This window comes from Cherax quadricarinatus, chromosome 77, assembly GCF_038502225.1.
Source record: "Cherax quadricarinatus isolate ZL_2023a chromosome 77, ASM3850222v1, whole genome shotgun sequence".
NCBI lineage: Eukaryota > Metazoa > Arthropoda > Malacostraca > Decapoda > Parastacidae > Cherax > Cherax quadricarinatus.
The window spans coordinates 14,251,587-14,260,707 of NC_091368.1; positions in this window are offsets into that span (position 1 = coordinate 14,251,587).

Here is a 9,121-nt window from a genome sequence, read left to right on the forward strand (position 1 = left end):
TGTGTGTGTGTGTGTGTACTCACCTAGTTGTACTCACCTAGTCGAGGTTGCAGGGGTCGATTCCAAGCTCCTGGCCCCACCTCTTCAATGGCCGCTACTAGGTCACTCTCCCTGAACCGTGAGCTTTATCATACCTCTGCTTAAAGCTATGTATGGATCCTGCCTCCACTACATCGCTTCCCAAACTATTCCACTTCCTGACTACTCTGTGGCTGAAGAAGTACTTCCTAACATCCCTGTGATTTATCTGTGTCTTCAACTTCCAACTGTGTCCCCTTGTTGTTGTGACCCATCTCTGGAAAATTCTGTCTTTGTCCACCTTGTCAATTCCTCTCAGTATTTTGTATGTCGTTATCATGTCCTCCCTATCTCTCCTGTCCTCCAGTGTCGTCAGGTTGATTTCCCTTAACCTCTCCTCGTAGGACATGCCTCTTAGCTCTGGGAATAGTCTTGTTGCAAACATTTGCACTTTCTCTAGTTTCTTTAGGTGCTTGGCTAGGTGTGGGTTCCAGACTGGTGCTGTATACTCCAATTTGGGCCTAAAGTACACGGTGTACAGGGTCCTGAACGATTCCTTATTAAGATGTCGGAATGCTGTTCTGAGGTTTGCAAGGCGCCCATATGCTGCAGCAGTTATTTGGTTGATGTGCGCTTCAGGAGATGTGCCTGGTGTTATACTCACCCCAATATCTTTTTCCTTGAGTGAGGTTTGTAGTCTCTGGCCCCCTAGACTGTATTCCGTCTGCGGTCTTCTTTGCCCTTCCTCAATCTTCATGACTTTGCACTTGGTGGAGTTGAACTCCAGGAGCCAATTGCTGGACCAGGTCTGCAGCCTGTCCAAATCCCTTTGTAGTTCTGCCTGGTCTTCGATCGAATGAATTCTTCTCATCAACTTCACGTCATCTGCAAACAGGGACACTTCGGAGTCTATTCCTTCCGTCATGTCATTCACAAATACCAGAAACAGCACTGGTCCAAGGACTGACCCCTGTGGAACCCTGCTGGTCACAGGTGCTCACTCTGACACCTCGCCACGTACCATGACTCGCTGCTGTCTTCCAGACAAGTATTCCCTGATCCATTGCAGTGGCTTCCCTGTTATCCCTGCTTGGTCCTCCAGTTTTTGCACTAATCTCTTGTGTGGAACTGTGTCAAATGCCTTCTTGCAGTCCAAGAAAATGCAAACCACCCACCCCTCTCTCTCTTGTCTTACTGCTGTCACCATGTCATAGAACTCCAGTAGGTTTGTGACACAGGATTTCCCATCCCTGAAACCATGTTGGCTGCTGTTGATGAGATCATTCCTTTCTAGGTGTTCCACCACTCTTCTGATAATCTTCTCCATGACTTTGCATTCTATACATGTCAGTGGCACTGGTCTGTAGTTTAGTGCTTCATGTCTGTTTCCTTTTTTAAAGATTGAGATTACATTTGCTGTCTTCCATGCCTCAGGCAATCTCCCTGTTTCGATAGATGTATTGTTAGGGGTACACATAGCGCCTCTGCTCCCTCTCTCAGGACCCATGGAGAGATGTTATCCTGCCCCATAACACTTCTTCCTCGGTTGTGTGTACTGTGTCCAGCACTTGGTGGTGTACCCCACCTCTCCGTCTTTCTGGAGCCCCTTCTGTCTCCTCTGTGAACACTTCTTTGAATCTCTTGTTGAGTTCCTCACATACTTCACGGTCATTTCTTGTTGTCACTCCTCCTTCCTTCCGTAGCCTGATTACCTGGCCCTTGAGTGTTGTTTTCCTCCTGATGTGGCTGTATAACAGCTTCGTGTCAGATTTGGCTATCGCTGCTATGTCATTTTCATATTGTCGTTGGGCCTCCCTTCTTATCTGTGCATATTCATTTCTGGTTCTACGACTGCTCTCCTTATTCTCCTGGGTCCTTTGCCTTCTATATTTCTTCTATTCCCTAGCACACTTGGTTTTTGCCTCCCTGCACCTTTGGGTGAACCATGGGCTCATCCTGGCTTTTTCATTATTCGTGTTACCCTTGCGTACAAACCTCTCCTCAGCCTCCTTGCACATGGTTGTTACATATTCCATCATCTCATTAGCTGGCTACCCTGCCAGTTCTCTGTCCCACTAAACCCCGTTCAGGAAGTTCCTCATTCCCGTGTACTCACCTAGTTGTACTCACCTAGTTGAGGTTGCGGGGGTCGAGTCCGAGCTCCTGGCCCCGCCTCTTCACTGATCGCTACTAGGTCACTCTCTCTGAGCCGTGAGCTTTATCATACCTCTGCTTAAAGCTATGTATGGATCCTGCCTCCACTACATCACTTCCCAAACTATTCCACTTACTGACTACTCTGTGGCTGAAGAAATACTTCCTAACATCCCTGTGATTCATCTGTGTCTTCAGCTTCCAACTGTGTCCCCTTGTTACTGTGTCCAATCTCTGGAACATCCTGTCTTTGTCCACTTGTCAATTCCTCTCAGTATTTTGTATGTCGTTATCATGTCCCCCCTATCTCTCCTGTCCTCCAGTGTCGTCAGGTTGATTTCCCTTAACCTCTCCTCGTAGGACATACCTCTTAGCTCTGGGACTAGTCTTGTTGCAAACCTTTGCACTTTCTCTAGTTTCTTTACGTGCTTGGCTAGGTGTGGGTTCCAAACTGGTGCCGCATACTCCAATATGGGCCTAACGTACACGGTGTACAGGGTCCTGAATGATTCCTTATTAAGATGTCGGAATGCTGTTCTGAGGTTTGCTAGGCGCCCATATGCTGCAGCAGTTATTTGGTTGATGTGCGCTTCAGGAGATGTGCCTGGTGTTATACTCACCCCAAGATCTTTTTCCTTGAGTGAGGTTTGTAGTCTCTGGCCCCCTAGACTGTACTCCGTCTGCGGTCTTCTTTGCCCTTCCCCAATCTTCATGACTTTGCACTTGGTGGGATTGAACTCCAGGAGTCAATTGCTGGACCAGGTCTGCAGCCTGTCCAGATCCCTTTGTAGTTCTGCCTGGTCTTCGATCGAGTGAATTCTTCTCATCAACTTCACGTCATCTGCAAACAGGGACACCTCAGAGTCTATTCCTTCCGTCATGTCGTTCACAAATACCAGAAACAGCACTGGTCCTAGGACTGACCCCTGTGGGACCCCGCTGGTCACAGGTGCCCACTCTGACACCTCGCCACGTACCATGACTCGCTGCTGTCTTCCTGTCAAGTATTCCCTGATCCATTGTAGTGCCTTCCGTGTTATCCCTGCTTGGTCCTCCAGTTTTTGCACTAATCTCTTGTGTGGAACTGTGTCAAACGCCTTCTTGCAGTCCAAGAAAATGCAATCCACCCACCCCTCTCTCTCTTGTCTTACTGCTGTCACCATGTCATAGAACTCCAGTAGGTTTGTGACACAGGATTTCCCGTCCCTGAAACCATGTTGGCTGCTGTTGATGAGATCATTCCTTTCTAGGTGTTCCACCACTCTTCTCCTGATAATCTTCTCCATGCTTTGCATACTATACATGTCAGTGACACTGGTCTGTAGTTTAATGCTTCATGTCTGTCTCCTTTTTTAAAGATTGGGACTATATTTGCTGTCTTCCATGCCTCAGGCAATCTCCCTGTTTCGATAGATGTATTGAATATTGTTGTTAGGGGTACACATAGCGCCTCTGCTCCCTCTCTCAATACCCATGGGGAGATGTTATCTGGCCCCATTGCCTTTGAGGTATCTAGCTCACTCAGAAGCCTCTTCACTTCTTCCTCGGTTGTGTGCACTGTGTCCAGCACATGGTGGTGTGCCCCACCTCTCCGTCTTTCTGGAGCCCCTTCTGTCTCCTCTGTGAACACTTCTTTGAATCTCTTCTTGAGTTCCTCACATACTTCACGGTCATTTCTTGTCTCTCCTCCTTCCTTCCTTAGCCTGATTACCTGGTCCTTGACTGTTGTTTTCCTCCTGATGTGGCTGTACAACAGTTTCGGGTCAGATTTGGCTTTCGCTGCTATGTCATTTTCATATTGTCTTTGGGCCTCCCTTCTTATCTGTGCATATTCGTTTCTCGCTCTACGACTGCTCTCCTTATTCTCCTGGGTCCTTTGCCTTCTATATTTCTTCCATTCCCTAGCACACTTGGTTTTTGCCTCCCTGCACCTCTGGGTAAACCATGGGCTCATCCTAGCTTTTTCATTATTCCTGTTACCCTTGGGTACAAACCTCTCCTCAGCCTCCTTGCATTTTGTTGTTACATATTCCATCATCTCATTAACTGGCTTCCCTGCCAGTTCTCTGTCCCACTGAACCCCGTTCAGGAAGTTCCTCATTCCTATGTAGTCCCCTTTCTTGTAGTTTGGCTTCATTCATCCTGGCCTTCCTGCTTCTCGCTCCACTTGTAGCTCTACTATGTATTCGAAGCTTAAAACCACATGGTCACTGGCCCCAAGGGGTCTTTCATATGTGATGTCCTCGATATCTGCACTACTCAAGGTGAATACTAAGTCCAGCCTTGCTGGTTCATCATCTCCTCTCTCTCTCTTGTAGTATCCCTTACGTGTTGGCACATGAAGTTTTCCAGTACCACCTCCATCATCTTAGCCCTCCATGTATCTTGGCCCCCATGTGGGTCCAAGTTCTCCCAATCGATCTCCTTGTGGTTAAAGTCACCCATGATCAGGAGCTTTGCCCTGCATGCATGAGCTCTTCTGGCCACTCTAGCCAGTGTGTCAACCATCGCTCTATTGCTCTCGTCGTACTCTTGCCTTGGCCTCCTGCTGTTCTGCGGTGGGTTATACATCACTGCTCTTACCACCTTGGGACCTCCAGAGTGAAGCGTTCCCGCTATGTAATCACTTTCTTCTCCGCTGTCTCCTCTCTCCAACTCATCAAAATTCCAGCGATTTTTGATCAGCAATGCCACTCCTCCACCCCCCCCTGTTCCCTCTGTCTTTCCTCAGGATTTGGTATCCCGTTGGAAAGATGGCATCTGTTATCATACCTGTAAGCTTGGTTTCTGTGAGAGCTATGATGTCCGGTGATGCTTCTTTGACTCTTTCATGCCACTCCTCCCACTTATTTGTTATTCCATCAGCGTTTGTGTACCATACCTTCAGTTTCCTTTCCAACACTGTGGTTTGGGGGGCCTGTGAGGGTGGGAGACCTGGTGGCATACTGTGGGATTCTATAGCTCAGTGTTGGGTGGAGGCTGTGGGTATGGACTGTAGTGTGTGTTGGGATGGTGTGATAGGTTGTATGGTTCTGAGAATAGTTGTGTGTGTGCTTGCCCTTGCTGTTCTGTTCTGCTCTGACTGACCTCTGCTGGTTCCATCCTTGTCTCTTTTCCTAGCTCCTTTCGCTTTTTTGTCCTCTCCCTCAGCTGCTGTCGTTCTGTTTTGTTCTGTCTCTATCTAGGAACACCCTCTTGTACTCTTCCGAGTATTTCAATCGTGGTTTCTCTTGGAGGATCCTGTTCCGCACTGTTTCCGTCCTGAGAATCAGCTTGATTGGTCGGTTTCTCCCCTTCGAGTACCCCCCTATTCTCTGAAAATTTACAATCTCGTCCATCTCTTCACCTCTTTCCGTGATGATTTTCTCAATCTCCTTTATTTCTACCTGCTGCCTTTCAGTGTGTGTCCTTTCCTCTCTCTCCTGAAGCCCATGGATAAACACTGATTTTGCCCTTTCCTCCTCCCATTGCCTCACCCTCTGTGACTCTGGATCCTGCCTGTATGTGGTCAGTTTCTCCCTTGATTTTTCCAGTGGCTCTTGATAGCATGGTTGTGCCTCAGCATTCTACCTATCACCCTCTCCATCTGCAACCAGCTGTTCTTCCCTTTCACTCCTTGGTCCTCCTTGGCAGGCTGATATGACCTTAGCATAATTCATAATTCCTTCCTTCCTGTTCGGCCTCGCAGCTTCACATGCTGTGTCTTCTCTGGTCACTGCCCCTGTAACTCGCTTCAGCCTATTTATCTCAACTTCTAGGACCCTTATCTTGGCTACTGCAGTTTCGACTTGTGCCTCCCAATTCTTTGTCTGCTTCTCCAACCTCTTTTCCAATTTCACAGAGGGCTCTTTCTCCATTTTTTCAGAAAGCTCTCCTAATTTTCTCTCCCACTCTTGTTCCATCCTTTTCCACTGCTCCTCCATCCACTCCTCCCTACCAGAACCATTCTCATCTGATCCTTGGTTCCTGCGAGTCCCCACCATTTTTTTTTTGTGAGAGAAGAGAGAAGGGAAAGGTAGAAGGAGAGAGAGAGAGGGGGGAAGAGTGAGAAGGGAAAGGGGGAGAGAGAGTGTGAGAGGGGGAAAGAGAGAGAAGGGAAGGGAAGGAGAGGGGGAGAGTGAGAAGGGAAAAAATGGAGAAGAGATGAGAGAGAGAGAGAGAGAGAGAGAGAGAGAGAGAGAGAGAGAGAGAGAGAGAGAGAGAGAGAGAGAGAGAGAAGGGAAGGTAGAGAGAGGGGGATAGTGAGAAGGAAAAAGGGGAAGAGAGAGTGAGAGTGAGAGAGAGAGAGGGGGAGAGAGAGTGAAGGGAAGGGTAGGAGAGGGGGAGAGTTAGAAGGGAAAATGGGGAAGAGAGAGAGCAAGAGAGAGAGAGAGAGGGAGAGAGAGAGAGAGAGAGGGGGAGAGAGGCAGCCAGGAAGCTTACAGCACTTCGCCGTATCTCGCACGTGCTTGACAGTAGGGGTTGCAAGATCCTGTACGAGGCACAAGTACGCTCACACCTTGAGTATGCTCCACTTTCTTGGTTTGCCTGCCCCCCCTCTCATCTGCGACTGCTTGACAGAGTAGAGAACAGAGCAAGACGTCTCATCTCTCGCCTGGACCCATCCTGGATAGATCTGTCATTTCAGCAGAGCCTTCAACATAGGAGGGATGTGGGTGGCCTTACTGTTATGTACAAGGCCAATATTGTCAAAATACCACACTTGGATCCACTTCGAGGACAGCGTGAAACAAGCTTTTATGCCACAAGACGGGCAGAAAGCAGCAACTTCACTCTGGCTGTACACTTCTCCAGAACATCACTCCATCTGAGATCATACATACCCAGGATGACTCGAGTATGGAACACATTCGTACAGCATAATGATGTCAACGAGATAACGTCAGTTGATCAAATGAAAATGCTGGCCCACAGATGGCTCTAACTTCATCCTGTTCCCTACTTGTATGTCTCATAACAATAAAAATGCTTTCAAATGAGCTGATGTAGGTAACAGCTCTTAGCTTGCCAATAAAGTTAGGAATCCTTAACCTGTAAATAGCTGTCAATAAAGCTAGGGATCCTTAACCTTGTCAAACCCTGTGTAAAAAAAAAAAAAAAAAAAAAAAATAGAGAGAGTGAAGGGAAGGGTAGGAGAGGGGGAGAGTTAGGAGGGAAAATGGGGAAGAGAGAGGGGAAGAGAGAGAGCAAGAGAGAGAGAGAGAGAGAGGGAGAGAGAGACAGGGAGAGAGGGAGAGAGGGAGGGAGAGAGAGACGGAGGGAGAGAGGGAGAGTGAGAGAAGGCAATGAGAGGGGGAGAGGGGGGAGAGAGGGGGAGAAGGGGGAAAGAGGGGGAAGATGGAAGAGCGAGAGGGGAGAGAGATGGGGAAAAGGAGAGGGGAGAGATAATGGGAGGGGAGAGATGTTAGAGGGGGAGAGGTGTGTGTGTATGTGTGTGTATGTGTGTAGCTACTTGCTTTTACTTACAATTTAGTGTTTATGCTTGATTTCATTTCTTAGATAAAAGGTCATCATCGACCTAAAAATATCTTGGCACAATCTTCATAAAACTAATACTGTAATTCATTTTTTTGCAGCAGGCGAGCAGGAGGCGGCAATTCAGCAGGGAGGACTAAACATCACCAGCTCTTCTCTTAGAATTACTCCTATCGTTCTCTTGCCCTACCTTCTTCCATTCTTCGTTATATGCTTTACTACTGCCCCATACTTTCTTTTTGGTTTTGCTATACTTCCTTCCTTCCTAATCCTTCTTCCCTTCCTGGTCCTGTGTGTTTGCTCAATGCAGGTATTGAGCCTGTGGTGTCTCTACCCTTTTATTTACATCACCAGCCTCCTCTTACTAGTCTTATCTCATTCGCTCTCCTCTCGTCTACCTCGTATGCAGCGTGCGTGTCTCCTTTATTTTATGGACTGCACTCTCCATATCATAGTTTTCCACAAGGCTCTTTTTTTCCTTTTGTCTAGTTACTCATACTTTTCTTTTCACAAAATTTGTCACATTTCAAAAGTCATTATTTCTTGTGGAAAAAGTTCATGTTTTATAAGCATATATGTTATTTGGTTTTCTTTACCTTATTTAAGGCACATGTGCAATATATTTGCAGCAATATCATGCATATACTTTGTTTTCACTTACATGATACCTTTCTTTTTAATTCCACACCCCAGTCTAACTCGTTCATCCTCTCACTGTATATTAGTTTCCTAGGATGCTATGTTTTGATACTTTGTTTTCTAGTATATGGAAAACCTAGGTCCGATAAGCCAGCAGATGCCTAATCACTGATGCTCACCACTTACAGGACAGTGGTTGCTTAAAACCATATAAACAACACTGATACGTCAGAGATTTATTAATTACAAAATCACCTCGCCGGTACGTCAGAAGATACTTAATATGAGATACACAGCATCGGTAAGTCAGCGTGACCTTTATTGCTGATACTCGGCCAGAAAGCGTAAGCGGATGCTTGTTAACAGAGCTCACAGCGCCATTTCATCTGTGGTTGCTTATCACTAATGTCCACACTGGTACGCCAGTCGCTGCTTAATCACAGATTCAAAGCAGTGGAATGACAATAGTTGTTTACTCACTGAAATCTTGCACTGGTACATTAATTTGTTTCTTAACCGCTGATACCTAGCAGCGGTAGATCTGTTATTGCTGAATGACAGATACAAAGCACCTGCACGACAGATGTTGCTGAATCACTGAGTCATCATTTGACAAAGATCTGCACCAGAAGAACAGATTCTTTTTTCCTGAAGACCAAAACAAAATAACCACCTAACGCAATAGCTCACACCAGGATAATAGGTACTTCGATTATCACTCTCCGAGATTCAGTGAAACTCACCATTTCACTTATTCTGTGCAAGATTAGCAACACTGAACATCAGATACAAATACTTGCAGCTTGGAGAGCCAACAAATCCTCACTGGAAGGTC